The 21,834-nt window shown below is 40.7% G+C and overlaps 1 protein-coding gene and 1 long non-coding RNA gene across 2 annotated transcripts in view; both read right to left on the reverse strand.

Moving 5' to 3' along the window:
- Positions 1 to 21,834, reverse strand: part of XKR6 (XK related 6) — a 266,429-nt gene that overhangs the window by 179,819 nt on the left and 64,776 nt on the right. The gene's annotated exons all lie outside the window — the stretch shown is intronic.
- LOC131481397 (uncharacterized) lies at positions 13,437 to 16,132 on the reverse strand. Its single transcript, XR_009246295.1, has 2 exons — positions 15,533 to 16,132; positions 13,437 to 13,589 (listed from the first exon to the last, which is right to left on the reverse strand). It is a non-coding gene; the product is annotated as an uncharacterized LOC131481397 (long non-coding RNA).

Here is a 21,834-nt window from a genome sequence, read left to right on the forward strand (position 1 = left end):
GTAGTTTTATTTTTTATGTAATGGCAGAGAGACAGAGGGAAATCAGAGGGAGCAGGAACAGGAAAAATCTTTCATCCACTAGTTCACTCATCCAAACGCCCATACCAATCACAGCCAGGCCAAACCCAGGAGGCCCAGAACTCAATATAGGTCTCCCACACAGATGGCAGGGAGGGGTACAAGCACCTACTGCCTCCAGTATGTACATTAGCAAAAGAGAGGCTGGAAAACCACATTATTCAAATGTGGGATGCAGAATTCCTAAAAGGTGACCTAGCTATTGCTCCAAAGGTTATTTCAATAATTTGCCTTTGAAGAATCTATTTTTGAAGAAATTTAGTACTTGTGTAATCAAGAAAAGCCACTCACAAATCCTGTTTCCTTTCAGTCAGCCCATGTACTTACTAGTTTTCTTTAAAAAATTTAAAAATTTATTACATTTATTGGAAAGTCAGATATACAGAGAGGGGGAGAGACAGAAAGGAAGATCTTCCATCCTTCTGATTCACTCCCCAAGTGGCTGCCAACAGCCAGAGCCGATCCAATCCGAAGGCATGTAGCCAGGAGCTTCTTTTGGGTCTCCCATGTGGGTGCAGGGTCCCAAGGCTTTGAGCTGTCCTCAACTGCTTTCCCAGGACACAAGCAGGGAGCTGGATGGGAAGCAGTGCCGCCGGGACTTGAACCAGTGCCTATATGGGATCCCAGAGCAGGCAAGGCAAGCACTTCAGGCAATAGGCTACCACAATGGACCCCAGTCTTCCTTTTTCTTTCTTTTGAAGGAAGAATCACAAACTTTGTTTTTTAAGAACTAGTTTTAAACAGACTGGATCTTGGAACTTCCTCGAATATTTCCCACATACTTTAACAGACTGTTAATAGAAATCCAACCTAGAAAGTACTTGTAAGAACTTGGTTTACTGCTGTGGTCCAAGAAAAGAGAAATGAAAGCTCCCTCCACTTCCCTAAGCCTTGAAGTACCACCCTCTCTCCACCACCATACTCAACTCCCAGCAGGTATGCTGTCATTAACTCACCCCTGCCCTTCTCTTCAAGATCGCATCCCACACCCACAGACCACAGTCTTCCCATCAACAGCCAGTCTACATTTGACAACTCTCAACTCCACTCCCTCCTGTCCATAGCTTGAGAATGACAGAAGGACAAATCCTATCCAACCACATACATTTGTCAGCTCAGCAAGTCTTTCCAGGTGACCCATGTAGCCACGGTCTCCACAATGACTGGCTCTAGACTGCTGCTCAATAAATATCTGTTGAGGGGTCAGCATCCTGGCATAGCAGGTAAGGTCACTATCTGAAATACTGGTATTCCAGTTCCCTGCTAATGTACCTGTGAAAGTAGTGAAAGACAGTTCAAGCGCTTACGCCTCCACTACCCATGTGGGAGACCTGAAAGAAGCTCCTGGCTCTGGGCTTTGGCCTGACCCAACCCCAGCTGTCATGGCCATCTGAGGAGTGAACCAGTAGATGGAAGATTTCTATTTATTCCTTTGTAATTCTTTCAAACAAATAAGTAAATCTAAAAATAACCCACATTTGGGCCCAGCACAGTAGCCTAGCAGCCAAAGTCCTCACCTTACATATACCTGAATCCCATATGGGCCCTGCTTCCCATCCAGCGCCCTGCTTATAGCCTGGGAAAGCAGTTGAGGATGGCCCAAAGCATTGGGACCCTGCACTCATGTGGGAGACCCGAAGAGTTCCTGGCTCCTGGCTTCAGATCAGCTCAGCTCGGACTGTTGGCGGCCACTTGGGGAGTGAATCAGAAGGATGGAGGCTCTTCTTCTCTGACTCTCCTCCTCTCTGTACATCTGACTTTCCAAATTAATCCATTAAAAACAACAACAAAAAATAATCCAGATTTGTTGAATGGATTAATCCATTACAGTGTTTTCAAAAGATGATGCTTATTATTAGCACAAGTTGACTCCCAATTGCAGGCTATAGGCTTCCAGCAAACGTTCAGGTAGGAAATGGAAAAGGAACAGGAGACAGGAATAGTGCTGCTAGGAGACAGCTCTGTCTAGAGATGGGGCCTAAAGGTCAGTTCCCTTAACCTAGTCGCTGCTTGCTTATGAGGCTGCTTTACTTCCTCTGCTTCTGAAACCAGATGCTTAAAATCTCCAGGTGATTTCACAAATTGCTAAGTTGTAAAGTGGAGGTTTCACCTGCTCGTTCAAATATGTATTTAGTTTTTAACACATCAGGAATTGCTCTAGGTCTTGAAGATGGAGCCACAAACAAAACAAAAACCTTTCAACCCTGTCTTCTCCGAGATTACACTTCACTGGAGAAGAAAAATCTACAGTCAGGTCACAAACATTGCAATGAGGAAGGAGGCAGCTAACAAGAGAACTGCTACTGCAGAGCCGGGCCAGAGGTGAGATGACCGATGTGAGGGGACACTCTGCATGAGATCCTGGGGGAGGGGCATGCAACCAAAAAGAAGAGCAAGTCTGGGGCCCGAACACAGGACAGAGGAACACATGCACGGGGTGGTGAGAGGTGACAGAGCTGGCACTGCTGTACTTTTTAAGTAGGTTAATTGCTAAAAAGAGAAAACAGAATTTCTGATTTAAATCCTTCCATACACAGAGTTGTTATGGTTCTGGGTTCTACTCACTTATGCTTAGAAACTATCCACAGGTCCTATGACCAGAAAAGGCTGGGAAAGCTAGCATGTTCAGAAGACCACGACTGAGCAACCCTAAATGCCCAAGTCCAAGAAGTGCCTTTCCCCAAAACTACCATGGGGGTAGCATTTACATTTAACTCGTGGAAAGACTTCCTCCCTGGAGAAATAAGAGCAAATTCTACTGCAGGATGTTTGGATTTTCAGGCAAACGTGTTCTCTGGTCTGCATAAATAGACTTACATAACTTGTAATCAAAGCAGTTTCATGGAAGAATCTATAAACCTGGTTTTGGTTTATTACCACTCACTTCATCCTCCAAAGGTTTCTGCTGGCATTGGCCTGGGAGCCCAGGTGCCTTGAAAACTGGCTGTCCAACAGCCCAAGCAGAGGTGGTGGGGTGGACACTGCACAGGGTGGAACTGGCCTTCCTTGGTCTGCCCACCTCCCCTGCTTGTCCTGCGACACTATCATGTGGCCCTCACAGGAGAAGCTGTTGACACTGTGTGTTGCAAAACATGCGCACATACATTCCTCCAAAGCAGTGCCTTGTATGAAACTCTAGGACTATGCATCTCAGTCAGAGACATCCCAGCTTTCCAAGTGCCCAAGGAGATAATCAGATAAGCACAGAAATTATATAGCATAGCCGCTGAAATTGGGTTTCTAAAGGTGACAAATCTGGTAAGGATGTGAATAGTGAAACTCATGAAGCACATCCTTTCCAGAACTAGGCAGCGGGCTCCACCCACACTGAGTACCCATTCACAGAGAAGCTGCCAGCAAGGATAGTACACACTGCACACCACTGAGAACCATCCCTCCAACAATGATCACAACCCCATCAGTCCTCAGAGAGTAGACTCAGTCTATCTACACCACTGGATATTTCTACAAATTATATACTCTGTATGAAACCAAAAAAGAAAAAAAAAAATCTGCCTTTCGGAGAAAAGGGCAATAGAAGATGGAAGAGAGAAATCTGCACTAATTATCCCGGTTTCCCCCGCCATTAACAACTGGGGACCTACAGGTCAATGAACTTTGCCTCATGCAGTGGAGACTCCCACATGGCAGGAACCAAGGAGGACAGCAGAAGCCCCGAACCACAGAACTCAACTCTCACATGAGTTCAGCATGAAAACGGGAACTCTCAAACCAGAGGCTATGGGTACTCTTCCATTCAGTCTTGCTTTTGGCTCACAGCACCTCTGGCCCACACTGTCCTCCTAAAACACCTAAGAAACATATGGCTACCCTGGGAGGGCCCCATCTAGAGACCCTCTGCTCCTTACATCTAGCCACACAGTCTAGTTTGTCATTGCCACAACCATACCACAAAGAATGCCACAGAGATGCCATCAGGACTAGCTCAACGGAGAGACTGCAGATGTCCAGTCCCCCTGTGCTCAAGGAAAACCTCTTGGTCAACTCTAAGGTACATGAATATTCTGTAAAATCTTGCTTTTCAAGTGAGGTTTATATTGATGCCCCTAAATATTGACACCTGCTTCTCCAACCCATTCAGCATCTTCAGCATACAGCAGCTTGCTGCTCTTTACATTATCAACAACATGCATTCAACCAGAAGCCAAAAATATCAAATTATAAATTCCAGGAATAAGCAAATCGCAGGTTCTAACAGCATGATGAAATCTCCCAGTATTCAGTTCCGTCCCACCTGGGACGAGAACCAACCCTTTGTGCAGCACATCCACATGATACAGGGCGTGTATACAGGAGAAAACGCTGTCCACAGCTTCAAGCATCCACCGGGGAATTTGGGCCAAACTGTCCATAGACAAGGCAGGGACTGCTGTGCTTGCCCCGTTTTCCTTCTTGTATTCTTATTTCCTGTTTTCTGCTTGTCCATACTTAATGTAATTTATTGCCTAATCACCCAGAACAGAGAAAGCACCCACTAAGTCATTTCAAAATGAGTAATTTACTTAAGAAGTGGTAGCCTGGCACAGCAGTTAAGCTACAGCTTAGGAACCCCACTCCATTTGCAAGTGGCTTGGTTTAAGTCTCAGCTCAACCCTCTATTCCAACTTTTCATTACTGCAAATCCTAGGGAGCAGCACATGACAGATAAAACACCCAGTCTCTGTTACCTACAAGGGAGACACAGACCGAGTTCTGGGTTCCCAGCTTTTGCCTGTCCCAACTCTAGCTGCTCAGGCAACTGGGGCCAGAACCAGCAGATGGGAGGTTTGTCCCTGTTTCTGTGTTTCAAATAAATAAAATAGAATACCTTTTACACAATTTTAAAATATAGAACATTGGGTCCAGCGCGATAACCTAGTGCCTAAAGTTCTCACCTTGCACACACTGGGATCCTATATATAATGGGTGTCAGTTCATATCCCAGCTCTTCCACTTCCCTTCCAGCTCCCTGCCTGTGGGCCTGGGAAAGCAGCTGAGGATGGCTCAAAGCCTTGGGACCCTGCAGCTATGCTGGAGACTCAGACGTTGTTCTGTCTCCTGGCTTCAAATCAGCTTAGCTCCAGTCGTTGCGGCCACTTGGGAGTGAACCAGTAGACGGAAATCTTTCTCTCTTTGTACCTCCTTCTCTACGTAAATCTGACTTTCCAATAAAAATAAATATTAAAAAAAAGCAACATTAAAAAAAATTAAATGGCATAATCCAGCCATACCACCAAGTCTGCTGAGTTCCTCTACCAAATAGCATTTTGAAGAAATGATTTTTTTATTGATGCTCATATGAAAAGGGTGGTAGAATAATCAGAGCAAGAATGTCCAGGGACAACTCCTGGCTATTGAGAAATGAACTCCTTTTCAATCACTCAGTCAACCCAAGGACAGATGATAAATGCTGCCCACTCACAGGTTGCCCACCAAGCAGTAATACTGCACTAAGACATTTCTTTGTGCCACTGAAAGGAGGCCTAACAACTCATGTTTCCATCAAATAAGAGGAAGGTGAGGATGAACAGAATTCAGAAGGCCAGAGGTAACATGCAGTTGTTTCGCAGTCGGAACACTTGCAAAGCCAACATCATTTGCTGCACTAGAACGAGTTTAGCTTCATCCCTGTGCCCTGCTCTTGTCTAAACCTCACACCTGTGAAAGCAGCCACCTGCCTCACTACCAAAGGCAGCCTGTGGACCAGTAAGATGCACGTGATGGCCAAAAAAGGGACTTTCACAAGCTTCCACGCCACTCAATCCAACCTCATTTTTGAGATCAGAATTTAGTTTTATATGTTACATATAGAAGTGAGTCCAAGGTGGGAGTTTTAGGTAGGCTGAAGTAGCAACTACTTCTTTATTTTCTAAAGTGCAGGTAGAGCACTTGCCTCTCAGATCTGCTAGTCCATGCCACACACAAACTGGGGAAGCTGTGAGCAATACATCATCCTGCATCTGGCTAGCACTTAGCAAAGGTAATTGCTCAATTCTCAAAAGGGAAGACCACCCTGCAACAACCTTCATTATTTTCATATTTTCTGGAAGACTAAAAATGGGGCTGTTGAACTGTGAGCCAACTTATACACATAATGTGGCTTTTACCTAGAGCCTGGAGAGCTAAAGAAAAGCCCAACTTCTCAGGAAGAACTTCTGAGACACCTTATCACTAACAACGCCACTTGTCCAGGAGCAAGATTGAGATCCTGGAAAGATTCAGCTCCCCCACTGACACCTGCGTCATCCAGCTGCTATCCAGAAACTTGGGATTTCTCTTCAAAACACAAAATTGCACACCTACAACCATAGCTGGCTATGGTGTATTTCAGGAGACATCATTTCGGTATGTGTTGGTTTGTTCAGTTTCTGTTGATTTTTTTTCCCTACTGCAAAATTTGTTATGTCCAAAACAATTCACCCAAACTTTTAATACCAATATCTCTTCAGATTGTGAAACTGAAAGTCCTTGCTGGGAATGCATGAATAGATGATGGGTAGCACTGCTAAGAAAGACTGTAATAACCCTTCCGCCAATTTATTTAGGAATTCCATCCTTGTTCTCACATCCCAGTAAACACAGGCAGCAAGTGTCTGCCTCACTATTCACAGTGCAGGGTTTAATAATTCAATGTTGCGTCTCCCTAGAAAAAATCCCAGAGGAAAACATATTGTAGAATATGGCAAGATCTCCTTAATGAGCAATACAGTAAGATCTTACTTGACAACATTCTGGGAGATTAAGGATATTGACAGCCTCTTTAAACAGGGATGCATTCCTCATGGTAGAGAAGTCAAGGAAGAAATCTCAGCACCTATCTTGGAAATTCAGTCCTTACATGCAAAGGAGCACATTACATGCAAAGCACTTAAAATAGGGGCTGGCACCTGCACAGACAAGATAAAATAATTGGTATTACAGTCAGGCACAGCTTACTAACAGCATATATTCTAAGGAACATGTTCTCAGGCAATCCTATGATTGCAGGAAGATCATAGAATGTACTTAACACAAACCTAGACCGGAGGTCAACCACTACACTGGGCCTGTGGAATGCAATCAAGAGATGCAGCAAACATGAGGCGTATGCTGCTGGCATCCACAGCACCGCATCTCACAGTAACATCTGTTTTGTGTACTCTAAAATAACTACTAAAATTACAGTCAACACATAAGCACATAGCAATAGCTCATGAACATGTGTTGCTATATAGATGAGTACTGTCACTTCTACAGAATGAGCAGTACAGGTCTATTTACACCAACAGTACAAACATGAAGATTTGTCTAGAAAATGCCCTGCCAAGGGGCTCTGCGTGATAGCCTAATGGTTAAATCCTTGCCTTGCATGCAGCCGGATCCCATAAGGCTGCTGGTTTATATCCTGGCTGCTCTACTTCCCATCCAGCCCCCTGCTCGTGGCCTGAGAAAGCAGTTGAGGATGGCCCAAAGCCTTTGGGATCCTGCACCCATGTGAAAGACCTGGCTTCCAATCAGCTCACCTCCGGCCATTAGGCAGTTTGGGGCACGATCCAACAAACAGAAGATCTTTCTGTCTCTCCTTTTCTCTGTATATCTGCCTTTCCAACAAAAACAAAACTTAAAAAAAAAAAAATCCTGCGGATGACAATGATCACATGCAGCACAAATGCATCATGGATTGATAATGTTTCTCTTTAGGGGCCCTTTTGTCCACTTCTTCAAAGTTAATTAAAAAAGAGTCAATTCACATAGTCTATGATATAGTCAATCTCAAACTTCCTAATGGAGATGAGCAGAAATAAAAAGCACGATTGATAATCATTACATCAATGCTCATTGTTTAACAGCACACAGTGTTTCTGCAGGCTGGAAAACCAGCTGCAAGGTAATATTAATGATTTCTTGAATGCCTTTGTCCTGGTAAATTTTTGCATCATCAGAGATTTCAGTTTTCATAATCAACTACTGGAAATTTGTTCAAGAGATTTCCAAAAAGCTTTTCCTCTCCAAGCACTGGTTGAAATATGAAGACACTACTGTTCTTTTAACTACTACCATACAGGGCTTTTAAAACAATGTCTCTCATTGCACAACACAGCCATAATGCTCTAAATTTTCCAAGTCTTCTCAGGGATCCTCATTAGTCTGTCAGTTATGTTCTATGGTACAAACACAATTAAACACATCATCAAGGCAGAATCAGGATTCTCTGTACAGTTCCAACTAAGTGGGGGTTACTAGTTTTGTGACTTTACAAGCTAATAAAAACATCAGTGAAATGTCTGTAGATAACTTAGAAATTCCTGACTTCACAGGCATAAAACAGTGATAACATAAAAGTTTCAAGGTTTTTTTTTTTAACTTAAAAACTTGTGAAGTCCTCACACTGTTCTTTTCTTTCGCCTGTTTTGCCAGATCAGTACCATCCTCCACCAGCAGTCCTGCAGAAGCTGTTTGATGTCCAACTCTCAAGACCCCTTGACCTTGGGTTCAAGTCACAGATAACATATGGCAAGCACATTTCTCCCAACGCTCAGAGCAGCTCTTGCCTTTCCCTTCAAATGACATGTGCCCTGTTCCACTGACAACCTGACTCCATGGCCCTGTTCCACTGACAACCATCCCGTTACCACCACTGCTACTTTAAGCAGAAAAAGTTGCAAAACCTCATTCAGATTACCTTAATTTTTGAATTATGCATTCCTTTCTTGTAACCAAAAAAAAAAAATACTTAAAAAAAGTTCACTTACTAAAAGCTCCTTTGGACCACAAAGCTGCTTCATTTGGACAGTTTCCTATATACATAGAAAAGCTTGCTGTGAACTTTCAGTACTGTTAATCCCAAACACCTGGTCATTCCAAACACACAGTTCAAACACTACAGCTGGAGAAAACTGTGGCAGGCTAACAATAATTTTGTTAGACACACATATATAAGCAGCTTCTAAGTGTTTCTGTACATTACATGAAGAGTGCCAAGCTTTACATTTTTTCTCAAACAATTTCAAACTATTTGTTCTAATTAGATCACTTATGTTTACTGCATTCAGATAGTACATCTTTTTTAACAAAAAATCCATCAGCAATGTCTAAAAATGTGAAAGCTTTAGAATAATACAGTATTTTAGTCTGTCATGGTGATAATGTTTCCTAACGGGTTATGTTAATTTGTTTTCTTAAAGTAAGACACACATCTAGACAGTCAATGTAGGTTAATGTGTGTTTTATAAAAATTGCCTGGTTTTCTTGGACAAATTTTACTTCTAAAGTCTTACTGACATGATCACTGTATATCATTTGTCTCTCTAGCTCAAGGGGTATCTTATGGATTCCTCAATGAATCTCCTGAAATTCACAACTCCAGGGAGTAGCAAACCTTCACCAAAGTCCATGATAGGTCTTCCCACATCTGAACCATACTGAGGACAACTCCCGGCGTCAGGAAGTAAACGACTGTCAGGAAGGAAGAAAGGAGATGTGGGACTACGCACCAGCAGAGTGCCCAAACACACAAGCCCACTGGATACTCTGAAACAGTACAACTCAAGAGCCACATCAGGAAACAAAGAAATGTACAGCTGTCTTTCCCCAAGAACATCAGCAAGGGCGATGGAAACCATCGGGAACAAGTGGATGCCTTAGCAGGAGGCAAGCAACTGAGAAGCTCTCATCTTCAGTTGACAAACATGACAAGGAGGGGGAAGAAGCCTGAATTGCATGGTAATGCCTCCATCTTTACTGAAGACAGAGGGGCAAAACTGGGGTACAATCACCAAGAGCAGGGAAGGAAATGACTTTGGAAGGGTACACAAATGGACTTAACAGCATTCTGACCAGTACTAGAACCCACTGCACTCAGTGCCTCCACATGTTTCAGTCTGTAAATTGGAGGAGCAGTAAGAACCGGTTTCCAAGGCATGGATTGACCCAGGCTCCCCAGAGCTCACCTTCTCTGGGGAAATGGATAGTGAGGTATCGTAAAAGCACAAAATGTTGTACTTCAAAATAAAAGACATATGCATCTTCAACTTCTGAGTAAATGATGTCTACCATTCAGTCAGGCTGACTGGACCAGGCTCCCCTACACCAGTATGGGTCATCAATAGCAGAATGGACACACAGGATATGTAGGAGGTGAGAATTATACTTTGATTATATTAAACATGCATTTGTGTTTGTATGTTCCAGTTCATCAAAGTCAGTCAAATTCTGTCTCCTGAATGAACAACACTGCCTTCTAAGATGTTTCCAGAATGTGTTGTGCTGTCACTTTGATGAAATTTCTTGCATGACTGCTCCTGATATTAAATTTTCTTCACAATCTTGATTTTTCAAAGATGACCTTCTCAGTAAAGCTGTGTTTTGCAGGAAACTCCCAATGAGTGAAATAACAGGCAGGCAACCAAGATTCCAAACAGAGATTAGAGTCACTCAGACTTGTTTGTTGAAACACATTTCTAATGACATAAATCAAACACATTCATTCTAGGTCAAAATACAAATCTAAGAGAATTTTCTCCACATAAGAAAATGAGAGGAAGAAAGATGAATTTATTTGGTAATGTTGAAAACTATGCTAAAAATATGCTACAAATTTAAAAATCACAAGAAAAACAGCATCCCAACAGTCTAGTTGCTGTTATAATCTTAAGTACACATTTTACATCATGGATTTGATATCTCAAGACATGAAAAAAGCCAAATATAAACAGAAAATCTTCGTAAGTGTCAAGTTTCAAATAAAATATTCTCGTTTTAAAAATAAGACACCAGGACCTGGTGTGATAGCACAGCGGCTAAAGTCATCACCTTCAATGTGCCAGGACCCCATATGGGTGCCGGTTCTAATCCCAGCTGCCCCGCTTCCCATCCAGTTTCCTGCCTGTGGTCTGGGAATGCAGCTGAGGATGGACCAAAGCCTTGGGACCCTGCACCCGCGTGGAAAACCAGGAAGAGCTTCTGCCTCCTGGCTTCAGATTCGCTCAGCTCCAGCTGTTGTGGCCACTTGGAGCGTGAACCCAGAAATGCAGGTGGTAAGAACACAGCCCAAGGTATTAGGTCCCAGTGTACTACAGACCCCATAAAAGATCCTTCCTGTAGGTGCAGCAGGTTTTATTTTGTAATAAATTGAATATTGGTGTCTTTTTTTAAAGATTTATTCATTTCTTATTGCAAAGTCAAATATACAGAGAAGAGAGACAGAGAGAAAGATCTTCCGTCCAATGATTCACTCCCCAAGTAACCGCAACGGCCTGTGCTGCACCAATCTGAAGCCAGGAGTCAGGAACTTCCTCCAGGTCTCCCACGCTGGTGCAGGGTCCCACGGCTTTGGGCCATCCTCGACTGCTTTCCCAGGCCACAAGCAGGGAGCTGGATGGGAAGTGGAGCTGCCAGGATTAGAACTGGCACCCATATAGGATCCCGGCGTGTTCATGGTGAGGACTTCAGCCACTAGGTCACAGTGCCCAAGAGTCAGACTTCTGAATTTAGCGAAGTAGTGACTCAAAAGTGACATATTTCCCAAGAGACACATACTAAAATGTTCTTAAAGTGTAACTCTGGCCAACATAAAAAGTGAAGACAAATTTGAGGATTTCTAGGAAGCAACATTGAGCACTGACTGTATCTTTGTGATATTAATCCCTCTACTAGACTCAGAATTCTACATTATTTTCTAAAGTTATACAAAAAGGACAAAATATCTTTATAATATCTTTTCCTGATATCTAAGATATTTATTTAGAATTAATTTAGTCTTTGAGCCACATACCCTTCTAGAAACTACCAGGATAAAATAAAACTGTCAGGAGAGATCATGTGACACTGCCCTGCATCCTGTTGTGTGAGTACCCAACACAACAGCACAACTCTTATTGCTCAAGGCCCCAACCCCCAACCTCCCATTTCTCATCATCCAAAGGAAAGCAATCCACCTCTCTAGTGCACTTGGATTAGCTCTGTAAGAGTATAGCCTCTATCTCTTTTTATTCTTAGATTCTTAAGTTTTCTTCCTCTTGGATTTCTTTCATTTGTACCTACAGTTTTCAAAGTCTAAGGTCTTTTAAATATTCATTCCACTAGGGACCAAGTTTTTTCCTGTCTGGCCAGTTCCTTCTGGGTGGATCGAGTGCTTGGACCCAGACAACATTGTAACTAGAATCAGCTAAGAGGAAAAGCCTCTACTGACAGAAATATCACAGTTTTTCAAAAGCCAATTGTAACGGGAAAGCATCACAAATTTAGATCAAAATCTTCCTTTATTTTTAAAAATCTAATGATTTTATTATACCTTCTATTAAATAAGTACCAGCCAATTCCTCTGAAAACAAAACAAAGAAAAGAAAAAAGGGAAGGATAAGGCAGTCTATCTACTGTTAGAAATGACTAGAAAGTTCTGGCTATTCACTAAGTTCAGAGACACTGCACAAACTATCAAAAATCAAACAGGCAACAAATTTACATGCAAACATTCTTGTGAGCCTACTAAGCCTCCACAGTTCTCATCTTTCCCTTTTGATCCTATTCCAAGTTTTTGTGTGATGATAAAAATCAATGGTACCCAATTTGGGCCAAAAGTATAGGGAAGTACATTTGATCACCAAAGTAACTACCTAGCCCAGAATGTTCCTGAACTGTCAAAATCAACAGTGTAGGCAAAAGAAAAAGATAACAAAGAACACTTCATTCTATCACTCAAGGACTATCTGACTCTTTCATCAAATGCCAAGTTCCCCAACCACACCCAAGAGCACACAGTGCACCTTCTGGGTGTACATGACAGTAGTCACAGCTTTAAACAGCATGTTCAGGTGGGTGGGATATTGTCAACTTCTGGTTTTTTTTTTTTTTAATCCCAGAGATTAGATGCTTCTACTCTTAATTCACACTGCATATCTTTTGGTTGTTTTATTGCCCAGTAATTGATTCACCAAACAGTAGGGAGACAAGGAGGAGGTGAAACTGGACAGCTTTTTTTCCTACTCATTAACGCTTTTGTCCTACACAATAAAGTCCAATTTTGAAATTGGCAGCATTTGCCACAAGAGTATCTGGGTTTAATTTGAATATAATTTGCATATTCTAACTTAGGCGATTCCAAGATCATTTCTAGGCTGAAATTTCTAATTATAGTCCTTATGATTGTCACTTGATTCTTCTCCCTCTTCCTGCAAATAATTAGCTCTGAACCAAGTAACCTGCAGTGCAAGGTAGAAAGCAGAGAGGCTGACCAAACAGGCTTAAGGGAATCCAGAAATCTGCCTGGGAAAACAAGATCCAAGAATCCCCAAATCCTAAAAACAACTATCTCCACAGTATAACACTGACAGCTGACAACTGAGGCATGCATGCCAACTCAGACACAGAGAATTATAATAGCTGTTCTTTTATGTATTTTTATTCCATGTATTGATTCATCTAGTAAGTTATTGTGTACACAAAAATGTAATTTCCAGGGTTCCTAAATAATTCCAATATTCAATTTAGGGATCCAAGATTCTGAACATGCCATCACCAAAAAAATTGCAAACCTAAAAAACAAAAAGGAAAAAATTAAACAATGTCAAACACTTTCTTAGAAAAGGTCAATATTCACCTTTATAATTTTCAAATTATTTCTTCATATGCTCTTAAAATACTGTTAAAAGTGAGACAGCTTACATAGAGTAAAATACATATTAATAAACCACACTTAAACACACTTAAATGTCTAGTATTGACTGGAACAAAATATCTTTGCATTTACAATTTGAGCTTTTAAAGTGACATTACTCTTTTTAAGTTATAAAATTATATCATAGATTTCATAGTTGTAAAATACATCTTTATAAACTGCTTCTCTGACCTACTAATAATGAATGCAGTCAATGTCCTTCCTTTACACTAACTTTTAGCCTAAAACAAAATATCCTTCAGTTTTTCCCCAAAAGAAGTAATCTAGATAGGCTTTTATGCTGGAATTGGAGGTACAAGAGGAAGAAACAGCAAAACAATTTTGTTTCATATAATAAATCAAAATTTCCGAAAATAAAAACATCAGTAACTATTCTTATCAAAACATGACTAAAAAGAGAGTGAATGATGTGTACACTTTTCCTACCACTAACTTACATATTTATTCTACAGAAAACTGAGAGCTCAGATACATGTTTCCAGGAGGATAAAAGCACAGCTGACAGAACTTAGTGCACCACGTAGTGCTTCCTCCCAAGGCTGGGGAAGCAGATGGAGTGCAACCTGAGACTACAGACGGAAAGTCACTGCACTCACAGCTTCCTAACAGGACCCAACTTCCATGGCATGCTCCCTTAGTTTTTTTCTTAGTGCATGTAAGCAATTGTTTCTATCATTACATGAAGTGACAAATAAAAAGAAAGCATATAAGGTTTTAAAATTTTAAGTCACTCTTGATACCTGAGATCAAGGGATTACAAAATACTGCAGGTAGCGAAATGGAATCAACACAACTATGCTGACAACCAAGTATCCACAAAGAAAACACACAAATCAATAGGACTCTTAAAAAGTAAGATGTTTTCAGTTCTTCAGTTTCTACTCTTTATTGCCCTCCAAAACAGGATGAATTTTAATTTTTTAACATCTTATCAGTTAAAACACAATGTAGGCTAAATATAAGCAAAGGTGTGATACCACTTTTGCTATTGTTTGTTACACATAGTAAAGGAAAGTAACAAAGAAGCACTTACTTTAAATAATAGTTCAGTAGTAAATATGAATTTAAACAAACTTTATTAGAATTCTCTTCCTAGAGGAATTAAGACTAATGATGACCTACTAAGCACTGTTACATCAACACATTTAAAAGGACATGGTCCACAAAAATAAACTCAATAATTAAGATCCCTTCCCCAAATTTTGTTAAAATGGAAAAAGCTAGTTCCATTACTTCTAGCTACAAAATATGTTTAGAATGCATAATAAATAAAGCAGGACTGATACAACTGGCCTTCTCAAAGCAAAAAGTAAAATTAGCACGCGTGCGCGTGCGTGCGTACACACACACACACACATCAACATTACCATACAGAAAGATGCTGCCCCCAGAATTCTGACTTTCTAGCATAAAAACTTAAGTTCAAATTCGTTTTAGTTCAAGCGCAAGCCCTGCTGGCTTTCAAAGAAAGTGATTGTGTCAATATACAAACTAACTGGGTCAGGTTATTTTTTTCATAAAATAATCTTGTTACTAGCTTAAGTAGTTTACTAAAGCTCACTATTTTTATACTTCACTTTCAAAATGCATTTTAAACAACTGGGAACAGTTGGTTAGCACATAGATTTGCGATGTTAATCCTTCTGCTAAATATTTGAATCAGTTAAGTTAGTACATTGTTTAATACCTTTTCTTCACAATTTCAAAGAGCTTACAATATTCAACAGGAAAGAATCTGGGGTAGGAGAAAAGATGTGGAAAAACAGGAAGGCCCCTTTCTCTCTCATGTTTTGCCATTACCATAGTGTTTGAAGTGGTTTCTGGACGAGGCGACCGCACACCTTCTAGTCACAAATCAGATGACCTCAACACAACCTCATTTCAGGCCGAGGCCTCATGTCTTTCGCTTAGAGCTAAAAATAAAAACACATGTGAATGAACAAATGATCATGGAATGAGACCTCTAACATGACACTTAAGTATACAATTCAAAGTTATTTTTACCACAGAAAAACGAAAATGCACACATTTTTACACAGAGAATCACAATCCTGTTTTGAATGAAAGAATGCCTTTCTTATTATTCTTACAGCTGCTGGATATACAAACAATGACAATTCAGTTCTAAGTTGGTTCCAGTTTATTCACTGCCTGAGATCATAAAGATTTATTCTTTTTGGTTTAAGACAGCATTATTAACGAAGGCTGAAAGCAACTTAGGTCTTTTCATAGATACAATCCAGGACAAGAAGAGACAGTGTAATGTTACAGTGCTAACAATGACCTGGCCCTAGGAAATACATTTTTGTGTATTCAGAGTTCCTACTGCCAAGCACAATGCTAGTAATGCATTAAGAATTAAGCAATTTTGGGCCCTGCATGTTGACTCAATGGTTAAATCCTCATCTTGCAAGCAGTGGGTGCCGGTTCTAATCCCAGCTGCTCCACTTCCTTCTAGTTCCCTATGTTGCCTGGGAAAGCAGTCAAGGATGGCCCAAAGCCTTGGGACTCTGCACCAGCACAGGAGACCCAGAAGTAGTTCCTGGCTTCTGGCTTTGGATCAGCTCAGCTCCCGCCATTGTGGCCATCTGGAAAGTGGACAGCAGATGAAAATCTTTCTCTATCTTTCCTTCACTCTATAAATCTACCTTTTCAATAAAAATAAATAAGTCTTAATTTTAAAAAAAAACTAATTTATCTAAAGTAAAGCACTCATTCAACAAAGACTGCTTCCAAATGCCAGAAGTCAAATGCTGAGTGCGACAGGTTCCAACCTCCTCAGCAAGCCAAGGCGTCTCTATTCCCTGCTGTGAGGTTTTCTGTCTATGCTATGCTGCTAAGGAAATTGAAAATGAAGATTTCTGTGTTTCCACAGACACAGGAGACTGGGATATACTAAGTGATAACAAAATGAGACTGAAGGATTTAAAAACCAAAATCCACTAAGAATCCTGAATCTTCATGTGGCAAGTAACCTCAAGTCATCCTGTGTCTCTTCACTGTGAAGCTTGTTTTCAAAATCCTATGTTAATCTTGAAAATTAATTCTCCTTCATTTGGGAAATGCTATATTTTTGATCCTAAACATAATGCCTCAGACTATTTTAAAAGGTTAAATCAGACAAGAAGTACTTTCAAAAATCACTTAGAAGGGGCCAGCACATTGGCTCAACTGGCTAATCCTCCACCTCCCATTTAGGTGCCACTTCATGCCCCGCTGCTCCACTCCCAGTCCAGCCACATGCTTGTGGCCTAGGAAGGAAGCAGAGGATGTCTCCAAAGCCTTAAGACCATGTACCCACGTGGGAGACCCAGAAGATGCTCCTGGATTCAAAACGTCTCAGCTCTGGCCATTGTAGCCATTTGGGAAGTTAACCAGCAGATGGAAGATCTTTCTGTCTCTCGTGTGAATCTGCCTATCCAATAAAAATAAATATTAAAAAATCTTTTTCAAAACTTACTTAATGAGAACACTTAAAACTGACACGATAATTTAAAATTCATAAATTTTGCAGTCAGTGAAAGAATCAGCCCTAACTATATGAACTGAAGACAAATACAATTTCATACTACATACAGTGATTAAATGTATTTCAAAAATTAAGTAGGATCTATATACTAACATTACTGTGAAACGTTTTGCGTTTCTCTATTGGTCCTATATATACCAATGAAATTTGGGGGAAATACGTCATCCTAAGCCAACAAAACATATGCATCTGGTTCAATTTAAGCCCCAAGTTCATCTTAAAAAGAGCAGTAAACATATTTCAGAGTTAGATTATCCATATATTACTTTCCTTGGAGCCTTCAACTACTTTAGTATCCAGACAAATGTTAAGTTATATGGCTTGATTACGCTTAATGAAATAAGCCAATCCCAAAAAGAAAAAATCATAATATGATCTATGACAACTAATATACAAAGTACAAAGAACACAATCTTTATAAGTGAGATTGGCATTTTAGCAATTAACTGCTATTCAGTGCACATGTCTATGTTCCTAAGATTTCCATTTTTATTTTATCTAATTTAATAACTTTTTTCTCTACTTGCTATGTTATGATACCTTTATAGAGAAGATGGATTTGTTGCTGTGAAATGAGTGAATATACTATCATAATACTTTGGGGAAAAAACAAGAGGGGGAAATAGAGGGAGAATGGAAAGGGAGAAACCTCAGTGTTTCTAAATCTACACTGTGAAAAATGTGAAATCTACTCATTTTTTATAAATCTTAAAAACTACCACCAAAAGTATGATTTGACTTTCAAATGCATAAGTCTCAGAATCATGCTTTAAAACAATATACTGCAACTCACGCATAAATATTTAGAAGAAAGAATTGTTCTGAGTCATAGCAAAGTTTAAATCGACAAACTCTGTAAATTCTTTGTCACTTGTCACGAGGCTAATTTCCTGAGATCCATGCCTGAGTCAAGGGAAATGGCACACTGGTCTTTCTGCAAGCAGCCCATCCTTCTCCAATTCCATGTAAGACTCCTGCTCTTTTTAGCACAATGTCTCAGTGGGTAGATCGCCACCTTACATGCATCAGGATCCCATGTGGGTGCCAGTTCACATCCAGGCTGCTCCACTTCCCATCCAGCTCCCTGCTTGTGGCCTGGGAAAGCACTGGAGGACAGCCCAAAGCCGTGGGACCCTGCACCCACGTTGGAGACCCAGTAGTAATTCCTGGCTCCTGGCTACGAAAAGGTTCAGTTACAGCCATTGTGGCCATTTAGGGAGTGAAGCAGAGGTTGGAAGATCTTTCTGTGTCTCTCTGTAGATCTGATTTGCCAGTAAAAATAAATTAAGAAAAAAAAGTAATTAGGAGGTTCACTAGCTTCTCCACAACTCAGTTCTTATGCTCAATTTTCTTTTATCCTCATCCATACTACATTCACAGCTACATTTCCCCTTTCTGCTTCAACAATTCTATGTTTTAGTATATAATTCACAATAACAAATAGTGTGACAATTACATAATTTCTGCTATTTCTACTTTTATCATGGCCTTTGATGATAATATAATGAAATCACAAGACATGCTGTGGTTTATTAATTTTATTCCCAGTCATTAATTATATTAACCATAAAACTTAAAAATCCATCTGTCACTTCGTGAATGTTACAAGGAGGTCTCCCATTTCACAGATCAATGAATTCCAGTGAATTAGTTGTAAATTCCAATAAACGACAGAACCAAAGTCTTACACAAACAATTCCTGTTTAAGAATGCCCGATGTCACAAACATTCTCATGATAAACTGTGTCCTTAGTTTGACTGGCTCTGATAGAAAGGGACTAAGCCTGGCAACGCACCGGGTAAACCTGTCTATGTATGCCTCTCCTCCCACCATTCAAAAATAAATATAATAAAATTGAAAGTATCCTTAAAAGACAAATAAAATGAATATCCAAAATTCATGAAAGTATTTAGAGAAAATAGGTGAAAATGTGCAAGATGTTAATTAAGGCACAGGAAGGACCACAATCAAAAAAGGACAATAGATTTCTTCAAAAAAAGGAAAAATACAAAAATCAAATAAACTATCACTTATAAACAATAGGAGGTATCTGTAACAAATTTTATGGACACAGGTATAAAATACATGTATATATACAAAAATATATTAGGGATAAAGTTATTACAAATTGCTATGAAAAATGGTTAATAGTTACCTACAATTCACTGAGGAAGAACAAACAGGGTATCATATAAAAATCTCTTCCATTCAAAAGAAATGCACACCAAAGTGGGATTCGGACAGTCTGACCAGGAGCATGACGAGTACATGGGAAACTGATACGTGTGCCCTGAGAGAGGGACAGATCGGTACTTGGTGAAATGGAATGTCATTATGAGCCAAAATTTAAAAATCCACATGCTTTCATCCAGAAATCTGACTCTAGGATGAAATCCTTCAGGTTTCTTCTCACATGTAAAGAAAAATGTCTAGGAACAGCACAGCAGTATAGCGAACTAAGCCTCACCATGCAGCACTGACATCCAAACGGGCACTGTTTTCATGTCTCAGAAGTGCCACTTTCCATCCAGCTCCCTGCTTATGGCCTGGGAAAGCACTGGAGGATGGCCCAAAGCCTTGGGACCATGCACCCGCGTAGGAGACAAAGAAGCAGCTCCTGCTTCAGATTGGCCAAGCTCCAGACATTCCAGCTATCCGGAGTGAAACCAGTGAGTAGAGAATCTCTCTTTCTTCTCTGTTACCTTAGCCTTTTCAATACAAATAAATCTTTAAAAAAAAAAGTGTAAGAAAACTACTTGCTTCTGTTAGCATAAAATAAAAGAAAAAAATCTACAGAACATTGCTAACATTTGTCAAGAACACTAATTCCTTAAAAATGCCACCTCTGATGTAGTTGACGGAGAGTGCTGCAGATACATTATTAACTGCACGTGTGATACTGCTGAACTGGTATATGATGCCATTCATTTCACAGTAAGAGGATCACAGCAGATGGGGAGTAGGAGACGGAGGAAGGGAGGGAAGAATTCTGGGAAGCACCGAAAAGGCCATCCAAGAAACCGAAAACACGAGAACAGGAAAAGGGCTTTGAACCAGCATCTTCATATTTCTATAGTATAATTATGGTAACATGAATAATTTTACCAACAGTTTTTTCAAAGATGCTTCACTGTTGCAGCATTCCAAAAATCTGAGGATTGAATTTCTCAAAGCAGTAGAGCAGAAAAACTCGAGTCTTATCTGTCATGAGCCACCTTGTGAATATGACAAGTCCTTTGGTCAGAGCCACAGAGGGATACCACATTTGGTGGTCACTGTGGGTGTGGCTGGGCCTGTGCTGTTCTCACCCAGCCACGGCCTGCTCCTTCCAGTGTTCTTTACCTGCACTGTTCTCTGCAAATGCCACTTTTATTCTTGACTCCTTGTAAACCAGGGACATATCATAAGCTCTGGAAGTTACTCCTGGAAGTTACTCCTGGTGCTGGGGAAATCAGCAATAGTCAACTGTTCTGCAAACCCACGGTCCTGGAGCAGCAGCCAGCTCAGTGAAACAATGCTGCCGCCACACAATTCTGCCATAAGGCAATACCTTACAAAGTACCACCTCGTCGGTTTCCAGACACCCAGCATTACAGACAGAATATGTAAATTAGTCAGGCTTTTCACGGAATATCACTAAAGAAAACAAGTCTCTCAGATAGGAAGCAAAAGACAAAATAATTTTTGTCCTCTTACTTTACATTTCTTCAATGACACAGCTAGCCCACTGCTCCAGACAATGGAAAGCCTGATGAGCCTGGCATGGCTAGACTTTGGCATCAAACATCTCCCCCACCCCCAAACGTGACACACAAGTCTGATGACTGCAATGCCTTGCTCCTCACTGTGTGCCAAGCTATGTTACTGCTGCCACTTACTGTATAGGATTTCAAACACTGCTCATCAGCACTTTTCTCTGGGTATCAAGCTCCTAGAATTGAAAGTGCTGTGGTTCTCAGCAGCCGACTGACTCGCACTACCTCATTTTATTTCAGCCCTCACTAGAACCTGGTAATAGCTGATCCTGTTATCTGCAAACCCTTGTTTCTCACAGTGTCTCCTTTCCCCCCTTTTCAGGGTCAAACAAATCTCTTTCTCCTTCTGCCGACTTGTTCTTTGCCCACACCCCCTGGGCAACTTCATTTTACTCATCACCCACACTTCCTTTCCCTCCCTCACTTCCACCTTCAGCTTCTCCTTTAACAACTCCTTGTCTTTCGTCTCCCAGCACATTCAGGTTTCTTGATCCTGAGACCAATCCTGAATCCTTTTCTTCAACAATCACTGTCTTGAGCTAATGCCTTTCTTCCTCCTTCTCTTTACTGCCCCATTTCGAGAGTTGTCCACATTTGTTCAGACATGGGGAAAACTTTATTCACTAAAAACTAACTAGGTGCCGGTACCTGGAAGTAGAAACCGAGATTCTCCCCTCCCTCAGGGGGCCTCTAGTTCCACTACACAAACAGTCTAGCACATTTATGGGTTCAAAATGTTCCTGGAAGTGAAGAAAAAATATCTGGAGCAGTGAGAAACTGGGAAACTTGATTTAGACTGGGCAGCTATTCTGCAGTG

Source organism: Ochotona princeps, chromosome 11 (assembly GCF_030435755.1).
Source record: "Ochotona princeps isolate mOchPri1 chromosome 11, mOchPri1.hap1, whole genome shotgun sequence".
Classification (NCBI taxonomy): Eukaryota; Metazoa; Chordata; class Mammalia; order Lagomorpha; family Ochotonidae; genus Ochotona; species Ochotona princeps.